The 10,709-nt window shown below is 46.8% G+C and overlaps 1 pseudogene; it reads right to left on the reverse strand.

The window, feature by feature from the left end:
- Positions 1 to 370: 370 nt before the first annotated feature.
- LOC144479628 (small ribosomal subunit protein eS27 pseudogene) lies at positions 371 to 3,081 on the reverse strand (annotated as a pseudogene).
- Between the last annotated feature and the right edge of the window lie 7,628 nt (positions 3,082 to 10,709).

A 10,709-nucleotide genomic window follows, 5' to 3' on the forward strand; every position in this document is an offset into this window, starting at 1 on the left:
CCCTTTTACTTTGTCCCTAAGTTAGTTTGAGTTAGTTTATTACGTTGGTACCTTAAAAGAGCTACCTGATGAATCTTAATTGATGGTTAAATCAGGGAGCCTCATGCTCCCTATTTAAAGCAGGTGTGTCAGTCTCTCAGCCTGCATTCAGCAGGGAGCAACTGGAGAGCTGGCTGTGTACAGATGCATGGTGTAAATAAAGTAACTTGGTGACGGGACTTTCGCCTCCGTGGAGTTATTACAGGGATCAAGGGATATGGGGCGAAGGGGGGATCAGGACATTGATTTTGATGATCAGCCATGATCAAAATGAACGGCGGAGCAGGCTCGAAGGGCCGAACGGCCTCCTCCTGCTTCTAGTTTCTATGTTTCAATATTTACAGAGATGGCAAAGCATCAATGCTGCTGGGGAAGACAGGGTTGGCCACAGGATTAAGAGCTGCATCAAGGTAAGAATCTCCGTTTCGAAGTAGCCAACATGTTTCTCTCGGCAAAAATACAACAGATTTCCAAAGGTTAATTTTTCTATCTGTCCAATGCGCTGTTAGCCCTTTCTCCTCTCAGCGCACGAAACACGGGAAAACACTGTCACAACAAGAATAGAAAAACCAACCAGTATAGAAAGAGAGAAAAAGCAACAAAAACAAATAGCAGGACATTTAATCATTAATCAGGCCTGTCTCCACTAAACGCGGTGGAACTGATAAACAACAGGCATGTATGTGCTTTGGCTCCTAAAACATTATCCTCTGCTATCAGGCAAGCACATGGAGCCTTCTGGCTGTTTGTATTGGACCGATTTTCCTGGTCACTGCTATCTAAAACCATTCCCACAACGCAGAAAAGATTGCATTTGTGTTTGTCAATTGTTCCTGCGGCCTTAACCTTTTGTTAAAGAGTAAAGTCAGACTCTGATAATGCTGTCAGTGAAGGACAGGGGAGCCATGGTAGAATTTTGGAGATACCCAATAATAATATCGTTTAAATGATGCGTTCTCAAGTTAAAATGCACCATAACATGGCAATATGCAGCTTGGCTAACTGTGTCATGTCAGCAAAACCGGGCGGTGGGGGGAGGGGGGTAATGGATCATAAGAACATAGGGCCATAAGTTGGAGGAGCAGAATTAGGCCATTTGGCCCATCGTGTAGGCTTCACCATTCAATGAGATCATGACTGATCCACGCTGGCACAATGGTTAGCACTGCTGCCTCAAGCGCCAGGAACCTGGGTTCGATTCCCGGCTTGAGTCACTGTCTGTGCGGAGTCTATATGTTCTCCCTGTGTCTGCATGGGTTTCCTCCGGATGCTCCGGTTTCCTCCCACAGTCCAAAAGATGTGCTTGTTAGGTGCATTGGCCATGTTAAATTCTCCCTCGGTGTACCCGAACAGGTGCCAGAGTGTGGCGACTGGGGGATTTTCACAGTAACTTCACTGCAGTGTTAATGTAAACCTACTTGTGACACTAATAAATAAATTTTAAAATATCCTCAACTCCACTTTCCCACTTTTTCCCCATAACCCTCAATTCCCTGACTGATCTGTCTTATCTCAGCCTTGAACATACTTAATAACCCAACCTCTACACTCCTCTATAGTAAAGAATTCCACAGATTCGCTACCGTCTGAGAGAAGAAATTCCTCCTCATCTCTGTCGTAAATCGGTGACTCCTTACTCTGTGATTATGCCCGTTGGTTCTCGACTCTCCCACAAGGGAAAATAACCTCTCAGCCTCGACCCTGCGAAGCGCCCTGAGAATCCTAATGTCTCAATAAAGTTGCCTCTCATTCTTCTAAACTCCAATGAGTACAGGACCAACCTACTCAACCTCTCCTCGTAAGAAAATCCCTCCATACCCGGGATCAACTGAGTGAGCCTTCTCTGGGCTGCCTCAATGCCGCCTATCTTTCCTTAGATAAGGGAACCAAAATGGTTCATAATATTCCAGGATAAATTATTTTCTTTTGGAAGCAGTGAATGTGGATTGAAGACCTTTCGTAGAGAAGATTCAAGGGGTAGTTTTCTACTTTGATGTTCCCAATAGAGAGCATTGCAGAGTAAAATACACGGCCAGGAGGGTATTGCACCTAATAACTAGCTTGCCTTTTTTTAATACCTTGCGTCATTTTATTTGACAATTCTAATAAATAACTCAATACCAGCAACAGGGTCCAAAAAAGTTTCTAGAAACCAGGTGGGCAAGACTTGGCGACACTGGTGCATGCCCTCTTTTCCCCAACTCCATCTCTCCGGTGCTGCCATCCAGATCCCAAGGAAGCGAATCAATCCCTCAGCCAGACCCGCAATGCTCGGCTGTCTGGCATCTCACCCATCCTCAAATGCCAATTCCCACCTTTAAAGTTTATTTATTATTGTTACACATAGGCTTACATTAACACTCCAATGAAGTTACTGTGAAAATCCCCTAGTCGCCACACTCAGGCGCCTGTTCAGGTACACTGAGGGGAGAATTTAGCATGGCCAATTCACCTAACCAGCACGTCATTTGGACTGTGGGAGGAAACTGGAGCACCCGGAGGAAACCCACGCAGACACGGGGAGAACGTGCAAACTCCACGCAGTGACCCAAGCCGGGAATTGAACCCGTGCCCCTGCAGCTGTGAGGCAGCAGTGCTAACCACTGCGCCACCATGCCACCCATAGTGCTCCTTTCTTCTGAAGGAACAGGATCATAAGTTCATCAGATATAAGAGCAGAATTAGGCCATTTGGCCCATCGAATTCTCTCTGCCTTTCGATCATGGCTGATACACCAGGATACGATCCCCATTTTCCTGCCTTCTCTCCATAACCCTTCAACCCATTACCAATTAAAAATCAGTATAAGATTAACAGCCTACTGTTACCTTGGCTTTCCCTCTGGTGGGCTGGCAGAGCACGGTGGAACGTTCGACACGCAGCGCGACAGTCTGTGCGCGGCTGAACACTGTCGTGATTTTGTAGCAACCAGGACACTTGAAGTGGGAGTTGGGACTTGGCACCAAACCGTTGCTTCATGTGTTTCCTCTTCTCCTCTTCAGGAGATGGATGAAACAAATCATCCAGAGGCACCTTTAGCATTGGGTCACTAGCGTGGAAAAGCAATGGCCTGTAAGCCAGATATGCTACACGATAGGTGTGTAAACGCATCAAATATTTAATAAATGTTCGCAGTATGTGAGCTCATCTCCAGGAGTAGAAAATTGACCCTTACAGCTAGCCTCACCAGCATCTTTTATCCCCCCACTCTCACCACATCCACCAGTGTCACTTTCAGACTCTGATGAATGTTCAGCAGTCACCATCTTTCTACACATCAGTGGCACAGTGGTTAGCACTGCTGCCTCACAACACCAGGGGCCCAGGTTCAATTCTCGCCTTGGGTCACTGTCTGTGTGGAGTTTGCATCTTCTCCCCGTGTCTGCGTGGGTTTCCTCCGGGTGCTCCGGTTTCCTCCCACAGTCCAAAAGACGTTCTGGTTGGGTGCATTGGCCATGCTAAATTCTCCCTCGGTGTGCCTGAACAGGCGCCGGAGTGTGGCGACTAGGGGATTTCCACAGTAACTTCATTGCAGTGTTAATGTAAGCCGACTTGTGACACTAATAAATAAACTTTAAAAATTTCCCTGCAAAATGAATGCTCTGACGAACAAAGTTCTTGCCCTCCATGGGCTAAATGTAGATGATTGCATTGCCATCTCGGCTTTAATTAAAAGTCGGCTCATAGAATGTAACACAGAATAGATGTGTTTTTCTAGCACACATGGCCATTTCTGTTTTGTTTAGCTCAAGCAATGGGGTTAAATAAATTAGCTTAACTGTGAATGAGAAGATCAATCGTGAACAAGCCACATTTTTTTCTTCGAATTAATTGAAGCAGCACTGACTTCATTTGCCTACCAGGATTAATTATGTCCCTGTTGACACAGGTTCAGTGCTTGTTTGTCTGCAACATCCCATCTGTAACAGTGTAGTTAATCTTCTAGATATTAATAAGAACCCATTTGTCTGATCTCACTTTATTAGCCTCTTATCCGACTCTCATCAGTAAAGCCTCTTCATTCAGTAGCATAAGTCATCTTGATGTAGCTGCCACTTATTACAACACAAGAGAAATCAAGTCGCCCATTATTGGTTCACTTGGCAAAAAAAGAATTTAAACATAGAAACTAGAAACAGGAGTCGGCCATCTGGCCCTTCCCGCCTGCTACGCCATTCATTTAGATCATGGCTGATCATCAAATTCAATATCCTGATTCCGCCTTCCCCCCCAATTTCCTTGATCCCTTTAACCCCAAGAGCCTCCCCGGATTCATGACAGAATATGGATGGGGAGGGAGGAGTTACGGGCCTAGATTTTCATCCGCACATCTGATGTGCAGAGTCAGGAGGATTCCTGGCACTTGGTGTCTGGCTGGACATTAGACTGTCGGTCCAGAGTGGGAGCAGGCCTATATTCGGAGTCAGGACAGGTGACCCTGGAAGTATAGTGAGGGGTCAAAGGCTGGCCCAGAGCAGGTTGGAAGGCTTGGACAGAGATTAAAAAGTGGGCCCTCAGAAAGGCCCATTTGAGTGGATAGTCGTTAATGTTTGAAGCCCTGTGCCTAGGAGAAGGCCTCACTGCCTTATCAGGTGTGTGGGAACTCTGAAAATGGTCAGGCTGCAACATCATAACATTCAAGGACATGGGACAAGTGCTGAAAAATGGGATTAGCGCGAATATAGTGGTAGTTATTGTTGGCGCAGACTCGATGGGCAAAAGGGCCTTTTTTGCGCTGTACAACTCTGACTCTATGTCTCCTGCTGAGCCCTGGCAGGATCCTGAGGCATAAAAATTCAGAGCAACAGTTACCTTCACAGCCACTGGCAGGGTGAGGTGGTCAGTAGAGTCCAGCTCAAGTTGCTGTTGGACCATGCGATCGATATATGTCTGCCTCTCGCCATGTCACAGCTTAACCTCAGTCACCTTCGACACTCATTCTCTGATTTGTTGAGGTCTGTACACCCTGCTGACAGGGTAGTACCTGGTTGTCCTGCCTCTCTTCCTCTAACTTCCGGGTATCCATGGTGCTGCTCCTTCCTCCTGACCTTGAGGCCTGCCTGTGGTCTCCAGCTGCCCACGTTGACTGGCTTCCAAGACATCTATGTGTGAGGGTGCCACACACATCTTGTATCTTCCTCGCAACGATGCACAGTGAGCCCTTCTCAAGCACAAAGTTCCTCCTGGCATTTGGGTGCATGAATCAGGAAGGGCAAGTAAAGAACTGCCATGTGAGTCCAGCAGACTCAGCTGCCCAGAGTGTTGGGTTAAAGCAAGACAGTTTGAATTGAGTTTTTGCCAACCTGGAGCAGAGATGACAAGTTCAAAGCAAATTGCACAGGGGTACCGGAACCTCTCCAAAGGGGTACTCTAGCTATCCAAAGGAATGTACAAAGTCCAGACTTGGGCCTATGAGATCTATTCTGTACACGTCATGTTTCAGATATGTATAAGACTAAAATCTGACTTGAGTGGAAGCAGCTGCTGAGTTATACGTGTAGAATAGCTGTCTCTGTAAAAATGCAAACACTCACAAAAATGGTAAGTGCTGAGTTTGGGCGTGGGACTTCTGATTTCCAGATGCATCCACCCCTTTGCTACAATGGAGGGGCTCTCCATCATATTTCAGGTCATAATATCTGCCTTCTGAAAAATATATGAGCACCAAAGCTGTTTATTGTACCCAGGATGTGGAGATGCCGGCGTTGGACTGGGGTGAACACAGTAAGAAGTCTCACAACACCAGGTTAAAGTCCAACAGGACTCCATCTGACGGAGGAGCAGCGCTCCGAAAGCTTATGATATTGTACCCAGACCAGCCACCAAATGGAAGAGCAGGCAAAAGATAAAGTTTCATGACCTCAGGACTTCCAGAAAGAACTTTGCAACCAATAAAGTACTTTTGAAGTCCTGACACTGTTGTAAACAGTGAATACACTTCAGCTGTCCCTTTGTTGGTGTAGAGTGCTTACCCTGAGTTCAAGGTAGGTGCTATTTCAATGCAAGTCTTTCTACCATTTGATCCCTGGTTTGTTTCTAATCTGAAATGGCTCAATGGAAGCAGCAGTGCAATTGGTCTCAGAGTAATTGGGTTAAGGAGCAGGAGAACTCGGTCAGGGTTCTCACTCATGTTTTCTGTCAAGTTACCCCAGCTGGGAAGAATGCCTATCTACACAGTTTGTAAGGGCTCCAACAGGATCAGCTGCCCGCACGAATCAACCAGCTAACTGACACGCACCAGTTAGGCTGACATGAGTGAAGACATGGTCACAGGGTTGTGAGGGCGGGGAGCCAGGTTACTGTGCCCTGCTGCTAGATAGGAGATAAGGGGATGTTCAGTCCAAAATAAAGAGTAGAATTTTACATCTCCTGGGCGGGCCAGCCCAGAAGCGTGTTAAATAGCTCATGATGACGTTGAGCGTATATCCTGACATCAGCGTGCACTCGTGTGATATTTCAGTCTGTCGGTGTGCGCAGGGACGGATTGGCAACACGTTCGCCGACAATTATGCCACTTTGCTGAGGGCGTTAAGTCCCCAATTGACCAAGATTTTACGTGATTCCAAGATCAGCGCACAGGCAATGGCCTAGTGGTATTATTGCTCGACGATTAATCCAGAAACTCAGCGAATGGTGGAATTTGATCTACTGATGGCCATGAAACCATTGTCGATTGTTGGAAAAACCCATCTGGTTCACTAATGTCCTTCAGGGAAGAAAATCTGCTCTCCTAAAATGGTCTGACCTACACGTGACTCCAGAGCCTCAGCAATGTGGTTGACTCTCAACTGCCCTCGGGCAACTAGGGATGGGCAATAAATGCTGGCCAGCCAGCGATGCCCATGTCCCACGAATGAATAAAAAAAAACACGGGCGAGCCAACCGATTTTTAACTTTTTGGATTTGAGGGAATGATAAAAAGGGAAGGGAGTAAATGCTGGGTGAGGATTTGGGATTTTCAGGCAGTGAGCTGAAGTGGTGTTTCGGGGTTTATGAGAGAGTGTTGACTGTGTTGGGCTCAGCACAGTGTGAAGCTTAGCGGACATTGCTGTCCTCATGCTGGCCACCGGAGCCACCCCACCCCCTCCGCCCACCTGCTATCAATAGCCCTGGCCATTCTGCAGGCAGTGCATGCCACCTTTAAACTCCAAAGCCGGCCGTCATAGGACATGGCACTTGTCCCAGCTGACTCTGCTGAGCAATGCCGTTACGTTTGGTAATATTCCAATCCTGAATTGATCTCAAGCAGGACCGGGACTCGCGATGGTTCCGGTTCTGCCCACCAAGTGTATATGTCACGGGTGAAATTCTACCCAAAAGATCGTTCAGCTCTTATGGGTTCAACTGGAGAGAACACTTTGCTCCATCTCGGCACGGTGGCACAGTGGTTAGCACTGCTGCCTCACAGTGCCAGGGACCTGGGTTTCATTCAGCCTTGGGTCACTGTCTGTATGGAGTTTGCCTGTTCTCCCCGTGTCTGCGTGGGTTTCCTCCCACAGTCCAAAGATGTGCGAGTCAGGTTGAATGGCCATTCTAAGTTTTTTTAATTCATTCATGGGGCTACAGAGGGATATGGGCCAAATGCAGGCAATTGGGACTAGCTTAGTGGTTTTAAGAAAAAAGGGTGGCATGGACAAGTTGGGCCGAAGGGCCTGTTTCCATGCTGTAAACCTCTATGACTCTATGACATAGGCATTGCTGGCTGGCCAGCATTTATTGCCCATCCCTAGTTGCCCTTGGGAAGGTGGTGGTGAGCTGCCTTCTTGAATCATTGCAGTCCATGTTCTGTGGGATGCCTTTAGGGAGGGAATTCCAGGATTTTGACCCAGCGACTGCAAAGGAACGGCGATATATTTCCAAGTCAGGATGGTGAGTGGCTTGGAGGGGAACTTACAGGTGGTGGTGTTCCCATGTATCTGCTGCCCTTGTCCTTCTAGGTGGAAGTGGCCGTGGGTTGGGAAGGTGCTGTCTAAGGATCTTTGGTGAATTGGTAAGTTGCCGCTTAGTGTCAGGGGGATTAGCAGGGTAAATACGTGGGGTTACGTGGATGGGGCCTGGGTGGGATTGGTGTTGGTAGAGACTCGATGGGCTGAAAGGCCTCCTTCCGCACTGTAGGGACTCTTTGATCTCTCTGAGGTAGGGGACATGGGAAGGAAAGTCACCTTGCCTGCTGCGAAAGCAACTTCTACAGCTGATCTCAGCATTGCTGTCGATAGTGTTTAAGGTTCAGACCATTGCATGCAGTATTCAGCCCTTCTGTCTGAAGACAAGATTAAGAGGTCTTAGGTGGAAAAAAGACCTGCATCCAATACCTTCATTGAATGGAAGCTGTGGTTAGAAGAATGAAACAAACCCATTCAACCAAACAAAGATCAATTAGAAAAGGGAGTCTTGCTCTCAGTAAATCTCCCTCGAAAACATGCAAAAGATTCTGAATTTGTGACTAACATTGAGAACTTTTTGTTTTGGTTTAATTTGAATTCTCTGTTGCCTTTAGATAAAGAGTACAGTCTGTATGGGGAGAATTGGTTTGGAGGAGATGCTGTACCAGTTGGAGCGAGGGAATTGAATCAACATACGCAGCTGAAATGGCATGATTGTCCAAATGCTGGGCATTACAGTGAATGATTTACTTACCGAGGTCACTTCAGTCCCCTCACACTGAATACTCTGCAAAACCTCTCAGCCATCTCCCCTAATGATCACATCAGCATTCCAGCTTTGCAAACCCCTTCAAGAAACACAACTTAATCATAATTCTTTTTAAGTGGTAGTTTCTTGAAAATGGTAATGACAAGGAGGCTGCCCTTTGAACCTTTCAAAAAAACCCACACTACTAAAGGAAGCTTCTGTTCCTCTTCCCCCCCCTCCCCAGTTCCACATCGAATGGGCTCAGGTGCTTGAGCTCTTTACCGGGGTTATTTCCCCGCAAATCACTCCAATCTAAGCAATTGGTTAAAAACTAAAAACAACTGTCAACAAAACTGAACAATCATCATGAGGTGCTGCGGAATGCGGAGATTCGATCTAAAGTTTGACGGATTCTGCTGCTTTCCAAGAACCCGGACCCTGATGAATGCTCGCTGACAGACTGAGGGCCAGGGATAGGGCCAGAATATTGTCTAAATTAATCTGTCAACAAGTCTCAGTTGTGCCTGTCATTACATCCCAGTTCCCACCCCAGAGAAAGGCCAAGAAACGAGTGACTAAATCGTTCAGCCTATTAAGGCAACTCATTTTACAAGCAAACAGAGTGAGTTCAGGCACCAGTTCAGCCATTGATACCAAACAAGGCAACCTCTCTTTCTCTCTGCTTTACTCTCCCTTAAAGCTGTGGCAACTCATCCTGTGTTGTTTACAGATTGGCAGTCAAAATCCAGCCATCAAAGTTACACTATCTAACCCAATCTTTCCACATGTCTCCAACTGTCTGCAAAGGGATTCCACGGCAGTCGATTTCGGTGCAGAGCCCTTCCAACTGTCAGGATCAGTTGTAGCTTATCTTCATTGGTGTGAAGATATCTCCTGCCCCAATGGCATTGGGACATCTGTTCTCCATTACAAAAGCTTAAATCGCCCAAATATGTGCTTCTGATTTTTCTTTGCAATCTGTCGAGTGATGTGGAACTGACTTCACTTGGGAAAAGAGCTCCTTCGCCGTCATCACGCATTTCAGCCCCAGTCAACTCGCGTTGAGTTTCCCCAGGGTTCACTCTGAGTGTCACAACCACCCTCCCCCAACCCAGTCAGCCGCTGCACCGAGAAGGTAATAAATTAACCAGTTGATGCGCCCACTGGTTAGCATCATGTTTCCAGTTGAATTGACAGTATGTACAAATCACAGACATACTTTGCAGTGCCATCCAAAGACAAGGGGGGGAGGGAAATGTACTCCCCCCCACCCCCAACCCCCTCCACCCCCACCCCAGGTTATCCCACGCTCCTTTTTTTATCACTTATTAGTGTCACAAGTAGGCTTACATTCACCCTGCAATGCAGTCACTGTGAAAATATCCCAGTCACCACACTCCGGCGCCTGTTCAGGTACACTGAGGGAGAATTTAGCATAGCCACTGCATCTAACCAGCACGTCTTTCAGACTGTGGGAGGAAACCGGAGCACCCGGAGGAAACCCACACAGACACGGGGGAGAACGTGCAGACTCTGCACAGACAGTGACCCAAGCTGGGAATTCTGCAAAACGCAGAACAAAATGTCTACGGTTTGATGTGATCCTGTGAGTGGGAAGCACTTGCTAAACAATCCTGAGTGTGCCAATAGTTACACTAACAACCAGGTAAAATAGTCAGTTGAGCTCGCAATACTGTTCATTTGCACATTCTAGAAGTGACATACATTCATAGACAGGGACCTGTTCTCTGTGCAAACAAAAGGAAAATGTTCAAACCTTGCACCTTTTTTCAATGACCTGGGATCCTGGGGAGGCCTATAGTTCCCCACGGCAACACCTCAGTCAATAATCAGCACCATTTTCTCTTGTAGTATAAATTGTTGAGATCGTTTGAAATTTGGCATTCCTGCATTTCGCTTGAAGACAGCAAGATGAAAAGCTTTGGAATGTATCTCTTTTCAGCAAGGTTCAGAATCATTTTTGTTCAAAATAATGGACATCAAACGAGTGATGTGAAAGCTTTCAATATATCTCAACG

Source organism: Mustelus asterias, chromosome 1, assembly GCF_964213995.1.
Source record: "Mustelus asterias chromosome 1, sMusAst1.hap1.1, whole genome shotgun sequence".
In the NCBI taxonomy this organism is placed as follows: domain Eukaryota; kingdom Metazoa; phylum Chordata; class Chondrichthyes; order Carcharhiniformes; family Triakidae; genus Mustelus; species Mustelus asterias.